Source organism: Penaeus japonicus, unplaced genomic scaffold (genome assembly GCF_977035675.1).
Source record: "Penaeus japonicus unplaced genomic scaffold, GWHDUDI00000001_assembly GWHDUDI00000014, whole genome shotgun sequence".
Lineage (NCBI taxonomy): Eukaryota > Metazoa > Arthropoda > Malacostraca > Decapoda > Penaeidae > Penaeus > Penaeus japonicus.
In genome coordinates, this window is record NW_028234416.1 from 35,573,684 (window position 1) to 35,590,677 (window position 16,994).

Below are 16,994 nucleotides of genomic sequence, written 5' to 3' on the forward strand. Positions count from 1 at the left end.
CAAGGTAGATAAACAATGAAAACACATACATTCGAGAAAATCAAAATGAAAAAAAAAAAACATCTTTTTATCTCAATTCCTCAAAGTACACACAAAAAAAACCATCGTGGCCGCGACCTCCAAACCTTAAGAACACATACATTCAAGAAAATCAAAACAAAATGAAAAAACCAACCATCTTTTTATATATCTTAATTCCTCAAAGTACACATGAAAACCCCCTCCGTGTGGCCGCCGCGATCTCCCTCCTCCTCCTTCCCTCCTCCTCCTCCTCCTCCTCCTCCTCCTCTTCGCGGGCCAGAAGACCGATCCTCCGGAGCGAGTGAGTTAGTGTTGCTTGTGAGGCCTGAGGAGACAGGTGTGTGTGTCGGCTCGTCGTCGCGTCTCTCGTTCTTACTTTGAATCGCCGTTGGATTTTCTAAATATATATATATTTTTTTTGAGGAGGACGCGTTCCTTCTTGTTGCGTTTGGATATCAGCTGTGATTTTTTTTTTTTTTTTGTTTTGTATTTTGAATGGTGAATTCTCCGTGTTGTAAGATATTGATTGATATGGATTCGTCGAAGAGGATTGTGATGTGTGTTTTGTAAAAATCGAAGTCTGGTTTTGTGTTAATTAAGCGTTGAGTGTTGATTTAAAGCGAGAGTGTTTTAGAGCTGAACTATTCGCTGCTGACCTGAGGTAAGTTTTTTTTTTCTTTTTCTTCTTACGTTATAGCAACGGTGAATGTGAATGGAATTTGAAATTGGCAAGGGACACTAAAATAGAAATAAAAATCTTTTGGTAAACTAGGGAAATGTTTGGTGTTTTTATAGCTAGATTGTAGTTACAGGTATATTTTAAAAATTAAATGGTGAGTATATGTTTGTATAATATATTCTTATTCTTATCGGGAAATGGTAAACTATTTACAGAATTCTTTACCAGATTATTTGCAGTACGTTGATGTTTAGGTGAAGATGTACTGGTAATTACTATTCATTTATAGTGCCACTGTGCCAGCCCTTTTAGCGGCAGCCTGGAGTGTATATTAGTTAATTTAAGTTTTGGTGCTTGGAAAATAGTAGAATAATTTTGGTGTTTGGAAATATCAATAGATGTATTTTTTATTTTTTCACAATATCAATGCTAATTTTGAAGGCAACATGTTATTCAAGAGTATCACCAGCTTGTTTAAATAATTTAAAAGGAACAACTGAACGATCAAGAATGTGTGAAGTAATTAAATGTAAAGAGATGATAATCATAATCATTAAGCATATGGCTTGTGATAGGCCTATATCAAACGTGAGTTTCCTCAATAAAATTCTCTCAAGTATAGAAAGGTATTTCTTTATCTCTCTATATGAAGGGTGATTGAACTATACTGTCAATATATGCACAGTGATATGTGCTGATATTTTGTGTAATATAACTAGGATTGTTATTATGGCCCTTCTTGCATGGAAAAAAGTGGTCAAAATGGATAGCAATTCTTTAAAATTAGGTATTGGAGTATTATGTGTGTGGTTGGACTTTTTTTCTAGTATATTATGGAAGTGAAACAAATACACTGATGTGTGATAAATATAAGGAATCATTTTTTTTAAGTTCCTGGAGGTATGAATCAAATTTGCACGTTATATTTAATATAATTTCGCAAGTTTTAAGTAAGGCAAACATTCTCATAATACCCCATTTTGTTTAACATCTGACATATGCCATATTTGTCAACAGAGGGATACATGTAAATATATATTCGTACTTTTTTGTTGTCGAATGGTACATCGCCGGAAGAGGGGTTTCCAGTCCCGTAGACTTTTGTTTGTTATTATGAATATCAACCACGAGGAAGTGACTTTATCACAGACACAAACACACACTCTTGCCCTGACATAAACAAGACTACTCGTGTACGTTTACAGACATACTATAAAGGCAAGATTTTTTTTCGAACTGGACAAATCCATAATTATCAAGATTTGGAAGAAACACCGAAATAAAATTTACACGTAATATAAATTTATTTTCTTGATCAAACACGATAACAAATACGCAGCTTGCACATTATAGACGCCATACCAAACAAAAGATTCTTATTACCTCATGTGCGAATTAAAGAAGAAAAGATAACAACGAAATTTTACGTTCAAAACCGAGCTTTATACATATTTATTAATATTTCACAAACACATATGCATTAGACGTTGTGTATGTATATGGATGTACACAAACCCATACCCTACCTCACGTCCCCATCCCCACGCACGAGCACACACACACACACACATACACACACACACACACACACACACACACACATACACACACACACATGCACACACACATAAACACACACACGCACATAAAAACACACACTCACACACACAGACACACACACATAAACACACACACATAGACACACACACACACATAAACACACACACACACACATTAACACACACACACATAAACACACACACACACACACACACATAAACACACACACACACACACACACACACATAAACACACACATACACACACTCACACACATAAACACACACACACATAAACACGCACACATAAACACACACACAAACATACAAACCCCAAGGTAAACAAACTTGCATTTGCAACAATCTTCAGACAGATAACTACTCCGTCTAAATGGGGGGAGGGGGTGAGGATTTGAGGGAGGAGAATAAAAAGGGGCGGGGTGGAGGGGGAAAAGGAGGGAAAAGAGAGGGAATGGGTGGAAAGAAGAGGAAAGAGAAGAGGGGAAGAGGAGGTTAAAGGAAGAGAGGATGAAATAGAAGTGAGGAAGAAGGAGGAAAGGGAGAAAGGGAGAAAGAGAGAAAGGGAGAGTCAGCACCCAAGACGCCGTTGGCAAGGAGAGTCTCGGTCACCCCCTCCCCCCTGCTGCCGCAAGAGCTCTCCCACGGGGGCGTCCGCGGCACCACGGTGGTCAGACGGCTCGTGGCAGAAGTTCGCCCGGGGGGAAACACACACACTGCCTAAAGGGGAGTTGCTGTCGGATTTCAAAAGTGATTTTGGTGAGCGGTTTTCCCTCGAGGTTTTCGTCGTCGCCCAAATGGGTCGGGATGGGGGAGGGGGCGGTAGAGGGGGGTCGTTTGGACACCGTGGGTACAGGGTCGCCGTCGTCTCACATCACTTCTATCATGCACTTCTATCATGCAACTATCATGTCACGCCTCCCACGCCATGGCCGTCACCCAGTGCGAAGGAAGGAGGAAAAAAGAGCGTTGCAACGGCTAATTGTTTCATTGCATCCAATCGATGTCGAAGCTGGCCACTCGAGAGGTTGTGGGAGAATGTGTGGGCCCGGAAAGGAAGGAGGTTGTTTATGGGGTCCGGTTTTGGGCCTCCCCGGTGTGGCTCTTCCGTCCCCCACTTCCAAATTGGTCAGGATTAGCTCATTCTTGCGCCTGGAGTCCTAGAAACACGTATATTCATTTACCTGTCTATCTGTCTATATACATAAATACATATATATATACAGTACATGTATATACATGTAGATACATAAATATGCATAAATAAATAAATAAATATATATATATATATATATATATATATATATAAATATATATATAATATATATATATATATGTAATATATATATATATATAATATATATATATATATATATATATATATATATATATATATAATATATATATATATATAAGCTGAAAGGTATACAGATAGAAAGACATATTTATTCCTATTTGAAATATTTCATATTTGAAATATTCTTGCTTCAAAGAGCCCTGTTTCCAACAGAGCGTGAAATCATGTTAAACACCTTACAAAACAATCAGCGTATTAGCAATCGGTATGGAAAGTTGAATTAAGGGACGTCCTCACCACGTAGAACTTACACATTTCATCCTCGTGCTTCTTAAAAAAGATAGGAGCCTTGAGAAGCACTCGCCTCTCCTTTCCCAGGCTGTCGATGATTTGCTTGAGTCCTTTATTATCTCGAACGCTTGCTCAGACATGTTCCTGCGAGGCCGCGGTACACAAGCGGCCATGTACGAGTGTCCGGCGAAGAGGAACGGCGACGGCTGATGGCTGTTATGGCCGAAAATGTACCGAGGTTTCATCTGCGAGGGCGAAGCGAGTGAGTCCCGGATCGGGTTAGAAGTGATGTGGCTTCGAGGGTTTGTGGGCGAGAGAGTGTGTGTGTTCGTGATGTTACTTTCTTGCCGGGTGTTTACGTTTAGCTTTCATTGAGCTTCGCGGTCGGGGTGAGTGGAGCCGCATTGTTGCTGCAGCCGGCCGGGCCGTGGCTGCGCTGCGGTCGCTGCCACGGACGGCCTAGAGTAATCGTCGGAATGGTGTCGGAAACGCGGGCTTGCCCCTTCAGATGCTGAGCAAGGGGGAGGGGGGGTGGCGTGGCTGTGGTTCGTAAGTGGTTCCGATATATTTTGGCTGCTGAGCGCTGCGGTTCACGCTTTGAGTCCAACGTGGGGGACCTGTGGGCTACCTCAGGTGGAAGTGTGTCATGCTCTTTACGTCATGCATGAAACGGACTACTCCCACAGCCTCTGCTGTGTGGAGATTCATGTCAGCGCATAAACACGGAATTTAGTTCCATTCAAGTTGTAGGCCATCATGTCTCCTGCACGTCTAAGTCTTACGTCAAGGATCAGGAGGATGTATGCAAGGACTGCCACAAAGGATGGCGGCGGCTGATGTATTCACCGCAGCAAAGGGCAGTGAGAGAGGCGAGGAACACAAAGATCACGAAGGAACACGTCCATAGTCGATGGTACTTTACAAAAGGCTTTCCTCGGACGCAAGGGTGGGTGGAGGGAGGAAGGCTCAGGCACAGTCGCCTCGGTTGTGGGTGGGCAGGAGGGTCGGGTGTGGCTGCAGGTGGGCGTGACGTTCCGGGTGGTCTGGGTGGAGGCGGTGGGAGGTAGCGGGCGCGGGCGAGAGCGAGGGGGGAATGAGGGCTCCTGGAGACGGGCTGGGACTGCTTACAGCTGCGAGGTGAGGAAGCCAGACGGATCTGATCGGGTCGCCAGAAAATCGGAGCTGCCAGAGGTCCTACTCCGATAATCATCCAAAATTCTGGAAAGGCGAAATGGCATTTGTAACTCGAAGGGAATGGAAACTAGATGATCGGCCATTCATGGGTGTGATTCATCTCTTATTGTCCCGCTATGCACATGCACCCAGGACCCCAATACATGCTTAAGAGCCATTGCAAAATAAACACGATCAGCATCATAAGCAACCACTTATTCATCTCTATTACACTTACCCTCATCAAAGAAGCATCATCACCTCGTTTTGAAACCAGGAACCGCAGTGCGTGATGGGTTCCGCCTTGCAATTAATGCCTCCCGTATGCCCTGCGAGAGTCAGCGAGCCATAATAAGGTCATGAAATGCTCTCGTGTGCATTCGGAGGGCCTTGGGCGGAAGTGTGCCTTCGCCGTCAGCTGAGGGTGAATCTCCTGCCCCGCCATTATCAGACAATGCCCCGCGCGGGCCTTTCCGAAACTTAATCGAGATCGCAGGTGTTGAGGTGTCTGCGTCGGTTGGGTTGGGGGGGGGGGGGTTGGCTGGTTGGGTATGTGTTGGGCTGTGTTGTGTTGTGTTGTGTTGTGTTGTGTTGTGTTGTGTTGTGTTGTGTTGTGTGTGTGTGTGTGTGTGTGTGTGTGTGTTGTTTTTGTGTTGTGTTGTGTTGTGTTGTGTTGTGTTGTGTTGTGTGTGTGTGTGTGTGTGTGTGTGTGTGTGTGTGTGTGTGTGTTGTGTTGTATTGTGTTGTGTTGTGTTGTGTTGTGTTGTGTTGTGTTGTGTGTGTGTGTGTGTGCGTGCGTTCGCGTCTAGGAGGTCAGGACCTGGTCTCCCCTTCTTCTCTCTCACTTCATTTGATGGACTGAATAGCAAAAAGAGAAAAATGAGTAAATATATCTATTTTTTCTGCATGTGGGACTTAATGCTAGTGTTTTGTTAACGTTAAGGATGGCCACAGACCCTCTCAAAACTCTGTGGCTATGTAATGCCGAAGAAAGTGTATGAGGTTTCACTCATTAATATTTTCTTTTAAACGGATTCTCCTTAACTTTATTCGTGGGTTTTAATGACGGAAGCCATGTCCCCAGTAGAGCTACTTTGGTGTGTCTCTGTTAGAGTTATGATTAGTGTTATACTTTTTGTTGTTGTTGTTATTATCATTATTCTTTATATTGCTACACCAACAACAACCACAATAATAACAACAATGATAATGACAGTTATGGTAAAAATGATTTGAAGAGTAATGATTGAAATTATAAAAAATAATGATAGTAATAATGATACTGGTGATAATAAGGATATTGTTATTTATGATAATGATATTGATATTATCATTATCATTATCATTAGTTGTAATAATGATAATGCTGATTATAATAGAGATGATAAGAAGGATGATGATGATAATGCAAATAGTAATGATGGTAATAATGATAATAATAATGATAATGATAAAGATCGTCATCTTGGGTTACCTGTCCTGGGCACTGTACCTGTTACGTAGCATCATAGCACTGTATTTCCCCAATATATGAGATGTGGACGCACGCTCACGCACCGCATTATGAAAGGTCACTCACTCACGGTCAGCCGATAGAAGCTGATTGACACGCACACTTTCCCTCGCCCACGCACGCTCGGCTCCCGTAGATTATTTTTACTCATTGGCTAACACTTATGATGAACGCAGAGAGGCACAAGGGTATACGGACGCACGCACATGCACTGACGCGCGCGCGCTGACAGACATACACACACACACGCACACGCACACACACATAAACACACACACACACACACAAGCACAAACACACACACACACATATAGAAACACACACGCACACACATAGACACACACACACAAGCACAAACACACACACAAACACACACATAAACACACACAAGCACAAACACACACACACACACAACTGGGGCATATCGCCGGGCATAGCATACATGGAGGCATCCGCGGCCAGCAGCGCGTATTATCTCAAGAGCCCCCCCCCCCCCCCCCAGTAATACGAGGTGATTAGGCAGGATCTTGAAAGGGCGCGAGGCGTGCATGCATGATTTGTGTAGTGAATGACCTACGAGCTGTCAAACAAGTGGAGTGTCGGGGGGCCTAGGGACGGGGGGCGAGAGCTGGTGGGGGGGAGGGAAGGGAAGGGAGGGGGAGGGGGGGCGAGGAGGGGATAAGAGGGTGGGATAAGGGGATAGGGGAGGTGGAGGGGATGAGGGCATAGGGCATAAGGGTAAGGGGTAAGGAGGGGAAGGGAGAGGGAGAGGGAGAGGGAGAGGGGAGAGGGGGGAGAGGGGGGGGAGCCACCAAAGCATCCGCGTTCCAGACCTTCCCGGAACTTCCAGACCCACCATGGAGACTCCCTCCCTAGCCCCGGCAGTCGGCACGGTTGCCTCAAGGGACTTCCATACACGTTACCTCAAAAGGGGCGCTGCGCTCTCTCGCGCCGAGCTCTCTCACTACTTGAACTTATTTCGTAGACTTGTTTATTTATTTGTTTATTCGCTTTACAAGACTGTCAAACTTAGCGAGGATCTCTCACTGAACTTAAAGAAATTCGTATAGTGATATTTTCTTCCAGAGAAACAATGCAGGATGATCATGGGTATTTTTTTCAGATCCACCAACGAATGATCTTATCTGACGAAATGAAACAGCCATAATCATAAATGAAACACTAAACCATGACTTTTCGAGTCAGAGTAGACTCTTACGGCGAAGTGTTTATTCTGTTATTAGGCCTATTTAAAGAATCCACCTTTGTTGCTATGCTTGTGTTCATCTTGTCATACGACACTAAAGACAGAAGGTATTTTAAAATCTCCTTCTTCTTCTCACTAGATCCACTACAAAGCAATTCTCGATGCTACATACATCATCACATCACATACTTCACTTTTCCCTAAATTTTTATTAATCCGATAAGGAGATTTTAGTTCGAACTTTGTGCGTTTATGGAGGGGACGTCAAGAGGATTCCTCCCTCTGCAAAACGGATCTACTATGGCGTCTCTTAACGTCAGGCCCACAACAGATCCTGTCTCCCGAAATAATCACCATGGAATTATTTCTCTTCGGGGCTTCACACTCACCTGCATTTCCAATCGCCACGGACTCCCCACAGGACTCTTCTTCGGCGCTTCAGATCAACAGTAGGATTTGCCTTCCTTGGTGGAGGCCGATCCTGCAAAGAACGTATTTAGGTGATGATGACACCTTGCATGAAAATGAATCTTGTATATCCATTCCCATCACTATGTTGACAAATATTGCAGTCACTATTTCTCCAGAGATTTATCAATGTCTTTGAAGAGTATCACGAGTAGCAAGTATATACAAATGTTTCCAGCGTATTTTCCTCTGACGAATCTGCCTGGGACAGTCGACGGCGCCGAGTGCATCGAAGGGAGCGAAGGGAGGGCTACGTGACTGTCCCGACCTGCGCCCTCGGCTTCGACCTCGTGTCCCGGAAATAAGTATGACAGTTTGGTCGGCGTGCGTGTCATGCAGACAGGTAGGGAGGCAGGCAGACAGGCAGACAGGCAGACAGGCCCATGGGCGTCGTGACGTGTCCCAGCGCAATAGCATGTTATATCGAAATGTTGAAACCTGCTCGCTGCCCGCTGTTGCCGCCGTTGCTCCGAAGAAAGTATCCTTGCATAGGCATAGAGAGGAGTCCCCCGTCGCTACACTATTTTGCTTTCACTTTTTTCGTGGAAGATGCGCGGGGCTGGACCTGTGCCAGGCTTTTTTGTGTCGGTTGATCTTGAGGGCTGTGAGTGGCCGCGCCGCTCACCATCTCCACCGCCGCCGCAGCCGCCGCCGCCGCCGCGTGCTGGCCGGCCGCCGCCACAAAAACATAAATACCCTCTGGTTCACCTTATCCTGACCTTCTTGTTTTAATATATTCCAACTTTTCTTACTCCGGCTTGCCATTGCCTCGTCCTCGTAGTTCGCTCCCGCTCCTCCGTCGCGCTGCTCGGGAGGGGAGCGAGGAGGCTGGGGGTCGAGTCGAGGTGGAGGCGAAGCTCCCGCGTCTCGGCTGGCCTCCTCCAGATCTCGGCTCGTTTATCCTCCGTATATTTCTTCCGTGTGACGTCTCCGTTCCTCTTTAGCCCTCGCCTTTAGCTCCTTCATCTTGCTCGCCCACTCGGCCTCTCGGGCGCCCCTGTGATCCAGCCGGCGTTTGCAGTGTTTTCCACGGGTCGCGTGTTCCCAAAGGACGGTCCAGTCGCCCATTTAAAATTGCAGATTTCCACTCTGATTAATCTATTCAGGGGGATCCGGCGGCGGCGCATTCCACGGGGCTGGGGCCAGAGCCAAGACCAAGACCTTCCCTCGGGCAGGAGCTATGCCAGTCCTCCCTCCGCCTCGGCCGGAGCGGGAGTGCGCAAGGCGATGCTCCTCTCGCTCTCATGCTCTTCCGAACCTTGCGCTGCTCATGTCAACCTTATTAGAGTAATTCTTGGTGTATTTCTTCCCCTATTCCTCTCTTCTTCATCGTCATATCAATACTGACTTGCCTTATCATTGCTTTTATTATTGTTTTCACTACAAGCACGAAACACAAGTACATTAACAAGGGAAGCAGTAAACAAATACGTTTCGAGTCAGACTAGACTCCTTATCGCACAACAAGATAAATATCATTTAGGTTCGCATTCCCTTTCTAATGAGAGAAAACGTTGTCTTCAGTAGACAGATGGCTTAAAAGATGCTTTCTTCACGCAGCGTTGAGGTCCGAATGCGACGGTGGGTTGACTCGTGCGGTTTTTATTTTCTGCTACTTCAGAAGTTTTTTTTTATCATTCTTAATAAAAGCAGAGCGATTCAATTCATGGTTCACGTTCCTGTAGCGAAATGACTCCGTGTGCATTCGCTCCTCCAACTATTATTTGCCATGAGATAGATTTACATCTTTTCATGCTTCGGTGCTTCTCTTCCTCAGCGATCGGACAGACGAGCTGCGTGAATTACATCACTCTGCCAGGCGCATATGGAGGTATTTGCTCAACTGACATTCTATTAGCATTGCATTCATTGCAATTTCTGTCGATAATTCACTGTTTTTTTTTTGTTTTTTTTAAAGCGAATGATCCTCGCCGCCCATAGTGGCTACGCTTTCAGAGGCTGGGCGATTCGTCAGCATCATCTACGTAGAGAAGGAGAGTTTTCTTCCCGTGGGATCCTTTTCATATCCTACTAAGCTCTGGGGATCCTTCGTATCGGAGGAATGCGTGGTCATTTGCACTGTCTTGCGGCGAGGGTTTTAAGACTCGCCCCAAGACACTGAATCCCTTAGACACGGCGATCACATGTTGTGTCTGGGAGAGGGTCAGCCACACACCTGGGCAAGGAGCCAGGTAGGGGCTGAGGGGGAAGGGGGTGGGGGGCAGAGGAGGAGGAGGAGGAGGAGGGGAGGAGGGGGGGAAGAGGAGGTGGGGGGAGGAGGAGGAGGAGGGGGGAGAAAGAGGAGGGAGGAGGAGGGGGGGAAGAGGAGGAGGGGGGAGGAAGAGGAGGAGGAAGGGGAGGAGGAGGGGGGGAGGAGGAGGGGGAGGGGGGAGAGGAGGGGGGGAGGAGGAGGAGGGGGAGGGGGAGGAGAGGGAGGAGGAGGAGGGAGGGGGGGGGGGAGAGGAGGGAAGAGAGAGAGAAGAGGAAGGAGGAGAAGGAGGGAAGAAGAGGAAGGTGAGAGGAGGAGGACGAGGAGGAGGTGAGGAGAAGCGGCGAAGGAAGAATCAAAGGAAGAAACGGAGATGATGGTCGTGGGAACGAGAGGGAGGAAAAAAGGGAGGGAGGTCGAGTGAGGGAGTCCGGCTGAGAGAAGCGAAAGAGGGGTTTGTGGGAGAGGGGAGGCAAGGGATTCAGGAGTGAGCTTGAGGGGGGAGGGGGCGAGGGAGGGGGCGGGGGAGGGGGCGTCGGGGTAGGTGCACTTGGTGGCGATCCAACAGCCTCTGTGGATCCCCCAGCTCAATGCCCGGCGAGTGTGTGCGAGTGCGAGCAGCGTGCCACGACATGGTGACCCAATAGTCTCCTCACCTTGAGCCAGTGGGAACTCGATGGACATCTGCCGTCGCAGGTGTCAAGATCAGCTGCACGTCTTTTCTTGTGTATTTGTTTAGTTGCCGAGCGGGGGGTAGGGGGAGGGGAGGGGAGGGGGAAGGCGAGTTGGGACCATAAATCCATCGTGTAGATGCCATTATCATTATTACTAGAGACGCTAGAATGACGAGTTCCTTTTTGATTGTCATCTTCGTAAACAAGGCTCGTAAAAACTGACATGATACTCATGAATTCCCATGTTTGTTTTTTTTTCTTCTTGACTGACATTGACTGTGTATTACACTGTTGTTTTTGGACTCCAATAGCCGTTAGTTTTTTTTCACCAGCCAGGCACGATGTTTCGCCGTGTTATTCAACTGGTTCGACGAATTATCCCGTCTCGACGTCTCGACGTCTCGACGCGCCTCTGAGGTTTTGCTCTCTCGACGACGTGAAAATGTTGAGTGAATTCTCTTGTTTATAATCCATTGCTTCATTAACAAACAAGTTTTCGAAAATGGCAGCCAAGCATACAAAAATAACCAACGAACGAGTACCTCAGAGCTCCCCCCCCGCCCCCCCAAAGAAAACAAAACGAAGCGAAAACAAACTCCCTTAGAAGTTCATTGTCTTTAATTTTGCGACTCCGAATAATGTTACGAAATCCCTCCCCGGCAGCGCAGGGTATGAGCGGCCGCCGGGGTCAAGCGCCTTACCATGGAGGGACGAAGTCAGGCTTGATCACTAGGTGGAGGCATGATGTAGTTCTGTGCTCTCGATGCCCGCTTGGTTTCCGTGCCCGCCTGTTATGCCTGTATGCCTGGCGGAGGGAGGAGAGGCCCTTGGGGACCTTGGTTGGCGAGGTGTGGCTGGTTGGCTGGTTGGCTCGAGTGGAATTTTTGGCTGTTGGTGGTTGAGGTTTTACTGTGAGGTGGAGTAAAGGTTTGCTTTATGTGGAGGTTATGTTTGGGTGGATTTGGGTTTTGGTGAGGTTAGGTTTATGCGTTAAGTTTAAGGTTAGGTGAATTCAGATCTATGTTTAGCTTTAGTTTTCAGTTTAAGTTTTATTGGAATCTAGAGTCCAAATTTTTGTGAAGTTCAAGGTCAAGTTTTTCTTTTCTTTTTTTCTTTTTCTTTTTTAGTTGTAGGGGAAAATAAAGCGTTTATCTGAAGTGTTGCAGAGCGGGACAAGTTGCTAGTGTTGAAAGAGATGCGGTTCACATCGCATTGGTGTGGGAAGAGGGCAGGCTACGTACAGTGTTGCAGTGTTAAGTTGCAGTGTGTGTTGTAGGGCGCAGGGTCTTCTGCGTGTGTTGCTGGACGCGGTATGCTCTGTGTGTGTGTGTTAAGTGTTTTGTATTATGTAACGTGTGTGTTCTAGGGCGCAATGTGTTATGGATGTGCTGTTATGTTTTTTATGTTCTTGCTAGACGCGGTGTATTGCGTGTGTGTTGTGTTGTGTAGTTTTAGTGCACTGCGTGATGTGCTGGTCTGTGCTTTGTTATGTGTTGTGTGTGAAAGGGAAGAGCTCTTGCTGGGGAGGGGGAAGGAGAGGGGGGGGAGGGAGAGGGAGAGGGGGGGAGGGAGGGAGAGGGAGAGGAAGGAGGGTGAGGGGGAGGGAGAGGGAGAGGGAGAGGGAGAGGGTGGGGAGAGGGAGAGGGAGAGGGAGAGGGAGAGGGAGAGGGAGAGGGAGAGGGAGAGGGAGAAGGGGAGGGAGAGGGAGAGGGAGAGGAAGGAGGGAGAGGGAAAGGCAGAGGGGGGGAGGGGGAGGGAAGGGTGCGATGACATGTCCAACAGGGAGAAAGAAAGAGGATCAGAGAAAGGCAGAAGGGGAATCCGAGAGCGAAAACAAGTGAAAGCGGAAGGAAGATGTTAAGGGGAAAAGCGAGAGTGAGAGCGAGATCAGGGGCGAGATGAAAACCAAGTGAGAAAACGAGAGAATGAAAGAGAGAGATAGATAGAAAGAGAAAAAGAGAAAGAGAAAGAGAAAGATAGAGAGAGAGAGAGAGAGAGAGAGAGAGAGAGAGAGAGAGAGAGAGAGAGAGAGAGAGAGAGAGAGAGAGAGAGAGAGAGAGAGAGAGAGAGAGAGCGAGAGAGCAAGAGAGCGAGCGTGAAAACGATCGAGAGAGCGAGAGAGAGAGAAACCGAGAGCGAGCGAGAGAGAAAGAGAGCGAGCAAGAGAGTAAGAGAGCGAGCGAGAGCGAGAGAGAGAGAGAGAAAGAAACCGAGAGCGAGAGCGAGAGAAAGAGCGAGCGAGAGCGTCCAAGGCTGTCCACTCTGCGAGAGGTCGGCGTCAGTCCAAGAGGCGATGTCAGAGCTGAGGTAATCGCCCGAATCTGGCGCTGTGAGATCGCTATGATTGGCCAATCCGCCCGAACTGGAGGAAGGAACAGTCTCGGCGGCCGAAAAGACGCCGGGCGCTCTGTGAAAGCGAACAGGCCCGAAGAATGCAGCCGTGAAACTAGGATAAACCATTAGGCTGCTCTTCGTTAAATGCGAAAAAAGCTAATGAATGCAGATTATAGGGTCCGGGCGACGCCTGCGCTGGAGTCACAGACCGCCGCGTCCCCCTGCTCTGGTGCGGCTCCCTCCTTCCAGCCCTCCCTCCCTCCCTCCATCCCTCCCTCCCTCCTTCCCTCTCTTTTTCTCTCACTCACTCCCTCCTTCCCTCTCTCTTTCTCTTCCTCCATCCCTTCCTCCCTTTTTCTCTCTCTAACTCCCTCCCTCTTTCTCTCCCTCTCTCCCTTCTTCTGCCTCTCCTTCCCTCACTCTTTCTTTCGCTCTCTTCCTCCCTCCTTCTTTCTCTCCTTCCCTCCTCTCCTCCCTCTTTCTCTCCCTCCCTCCCTTCTTCCCCCTTTCTCTCCCTCCCTTCCATTCTCCCTCTTTCTTTCCCTCCCTCCCTCCCTTTCTCCCCCTTCCCTCCCTCCCTCCCTCTTTATCTCCTTCCCTCCCTCCCTCCCCCCACTTTTTCCCCCTTCCCTCCCTTTTTCCCCCTTTCCTCCCTCCCTCCCTTCTTCCCTATTCCTCTCCCTCCCTCCCTCCCTTTCTTCTCCCTTCCTCCCTCTTCCCCCCTATCCCCCCCTTCCCCCCCTTCCCTCCCTCCCTCCCTCCCAATCCCCCCCTTTCTCCCCTCTTCCCTCCCTACCCCCCTTTCCCCCCTATCCCCCCCTTTCCCCCCTCCCTCCCTCCTTCCCTCCGTCTATCCATCCTTGGCCACCACTTACCTGCCAGAAACATTACAGCGGAACCCTCGTCCATATTTATAAAGGCGATATGAATTACCAAGTGTTGAAGGTTGTGGGAGGGTGTCTCTCCCCCGCGGCCCTTGGGTGGGCAGGTGGGCAGGTGGGCAGGGGGGCAGGTGGGCAGGTGGGCTCGGCGGTGTCCCTCGAGCTGTCTCCGACGTCTTCGCTTATGCCCTCGTCGCGCAGGTCTTCGTGACCCGCACGGATGTCGGTCAAAGTCGACGCGCACGGAAACGGACGTTGGTGTAAACATGTTAGGAACTTGTCTCTATGGCTGCGTTTCATTTCGAATTTATCAGCGTTGGCACCTCTGGCACCTTGCTTTGTGAGTGAGCTGATGGTGATGAATCTGATGGTGATGCATCTGATGGTGATGTACCTGATGGAAGGATTGTCTATTATGGTGAGAGAGGGAGCAAAGATTATCATGCATATAACGGAATTGATGATGTGTGAGGCACGATGTTCATTTGTTTATTGGAGTCGCACTGAAAGAAATCAAGGAGGAAAAAATATCGATTTAGTTACGCACAAATACACAAACTCACTTGCAAGCATGTACCAATGGTGTCTGTGTTTTTGTGTGTGCGTAGGCGTGTGTGTGTGTGCGTGTGTGTATATGTGTGAATAAATGGACGTGTGTATACATACATACATTATATATATATATATATATATATATATATATATATATATATATATATATATAGAGAGAGAGATAGAGATAGAGAGATAGAGATAGAGAGATAGAGATAGAGATAGAGATAGAGATGGAGATGGAGATGGAGATGGAGATGGAGATGGAGATAGAGATAGAGATAGAGATAGAGATAGAGATAGAGATAGAGATAGAGATAGAGATAGAGATAGAGATAGAGATAGAGATAGAGATAGAGATAGAGAGAGAGAGAGAGAGAGAGAGAGATAGAGATAGAGAGAGAAAAAAAACGAAAGCGAGAGAGAGAGATACATACACACACACACACATATATGCGTTTCTATGCGTTTCTATGCGCGTTCCCCCTGCGCCCCCCTGCTCGAAGCTCCAAAGGGAAAACGAGCCAACAGGAGCGGCGCCGACAAGCCAAGAAGACGCTCCTCCGCTCGCTAAGCCTCTCTCGACGAAGCCCAGGCTGGTCATCTCGTTCTTTCACTTTCTGCTTCTTCGTAAACTTGTTCTGCGACTTATTTGCGCCTTATTAAAAAAAAGAAGGGTAAAAAGAGAATACGTTCGGTATCATGCGTTTGATGTTTATATTGGGAGGGTTTATATGCATCGGTGTAGTTAATGGGGATGAGATGTGATTTTAGTTTTTGTTGTTGTTGTTGTTGTTTTTGTATTGTGGAAATGAGCAACTTTTGGTCGTATATTGTTGTTTACGAAATGGGGATTTTTTATGTTGGTTTGTGGGTATGTAGGCTAATTGGAGTATGTGTATTTATGTTGATTATGTCCATGGGTGGATTATGTATGTCTAGGTTTATTTGTATATTTATAGATGCTTTATATATGGGGGGGGGTCGGTAGTATTAATATGATGTCTCTGATGATATGCATGTGTGATGTGTATTTTGAAAGTATGAGGTATGTGTAGCATGTGGTTCGGTGTGGTAGCCTGAAGATACGTTTGGTGTTTATATGTTTATGTTTATGTGTGTGTGTGTGTGTGTGTGTGTGTGTGTGTGTGTGTGTGTGTGTGTGTGTGTGTGTGTGTGTGTGTGTGACGGCGAGGAGAACCCGGCCTCAGCACGCACGTCGCGGGATTTGCCCTCCGCGCTGTCTCACTCCCTCTCTCTCTCTCTGTCTCTCTCTCTTTCTCTCTCTCTCTCTCTCTCTCTCTCTCTCTCTCTCTCTCTCTCTCTCTCTCTCTCTCTCTCTCTCTCTCTCTCCTCTTGCCTCCTCTCTCTTCACTCTCTTTCTCTCTTACTTTCTCCTTCTCTCTCTCTCTCTCTCTCTCCTCTCATCACTTCCCTCGTTTCTCTCACGTCCTCCTCTCTCCTCTCTCTCTCTCTCTCACCTCCTCTTCTCTCCATCTCCTCCTCTCCCACTCTCTACCATCTCTCCTTTTCCCCTCTCCTCCTCTCTTCTCTCGACTTCTCTCTGCCTCTCTCTCTCCTCCCTCTCTCTCACTCTCTCTACTTCTAATCTCTCTCCTCACACTGCTACGTCCACTCATACTCCCTCTCCAAAATCTCTCTCTCTCTCTCTCTCTCTCTCGGGTGTAGTAGCCTCCTCTGCTTTCTGGAGAGGGTTTGCTGAGGGCGAAGGATTTGGGGAGCGGAGATGAGGGTGAAGGAAGATGAGGGTGAGGGTGAAGAGAGATGAGGGTGAGGGTGAGGAGAGATGAGGGGGAGGGAAGATGAGGGTGAGGGGGGAGGGGGAGGACTGATGAGGGTGAGGAGTGATGAGGGTGAGGAGAGATGAGGGTGAGGGTAAGGAGAGATGAGGGTGAGGAGAGATGAGGGTGAGGAGAGATGAGGGTGAGGGTGAGGAGAGATGAGGGGGGGAGGCTTGATGAGGGTGAGGAGTGATGAGGGTGAGGAGAGATGAGGGTGAGGGTGAGGCTTGATGAGGGTGAGGGTGAGGGAAGATGAGGGTGAGGGGGGCGCGGGCGAGGGGGCCGAGTGAACGTCAGTATGTCTGGGCTTGCAGGG

At 47.8% G+C, this 16,994-nt stretch overlaps 1 protein-coding gene across 1 annotated transcript in view; it reads left to right on the forward strand.

Annotated features, from left to right (window-relative positions):
• Positions 1-329: 329 nt before the first annotated feature.
• The window catches only part of Exn (Ephexin), a 250,353-nt gene continuing 233,688 nt past the window's right edge, over positions 330-16,994 (forward strand). Inside the window, exon 1 of the mRNA XM_086544184.1 lies at positions 330-682. The gene's annotated coding sequence lies outside the window, so the exon portion shown is untranslated. The remainder of the gene's footprint in view (positions 683-16,994) is intronic.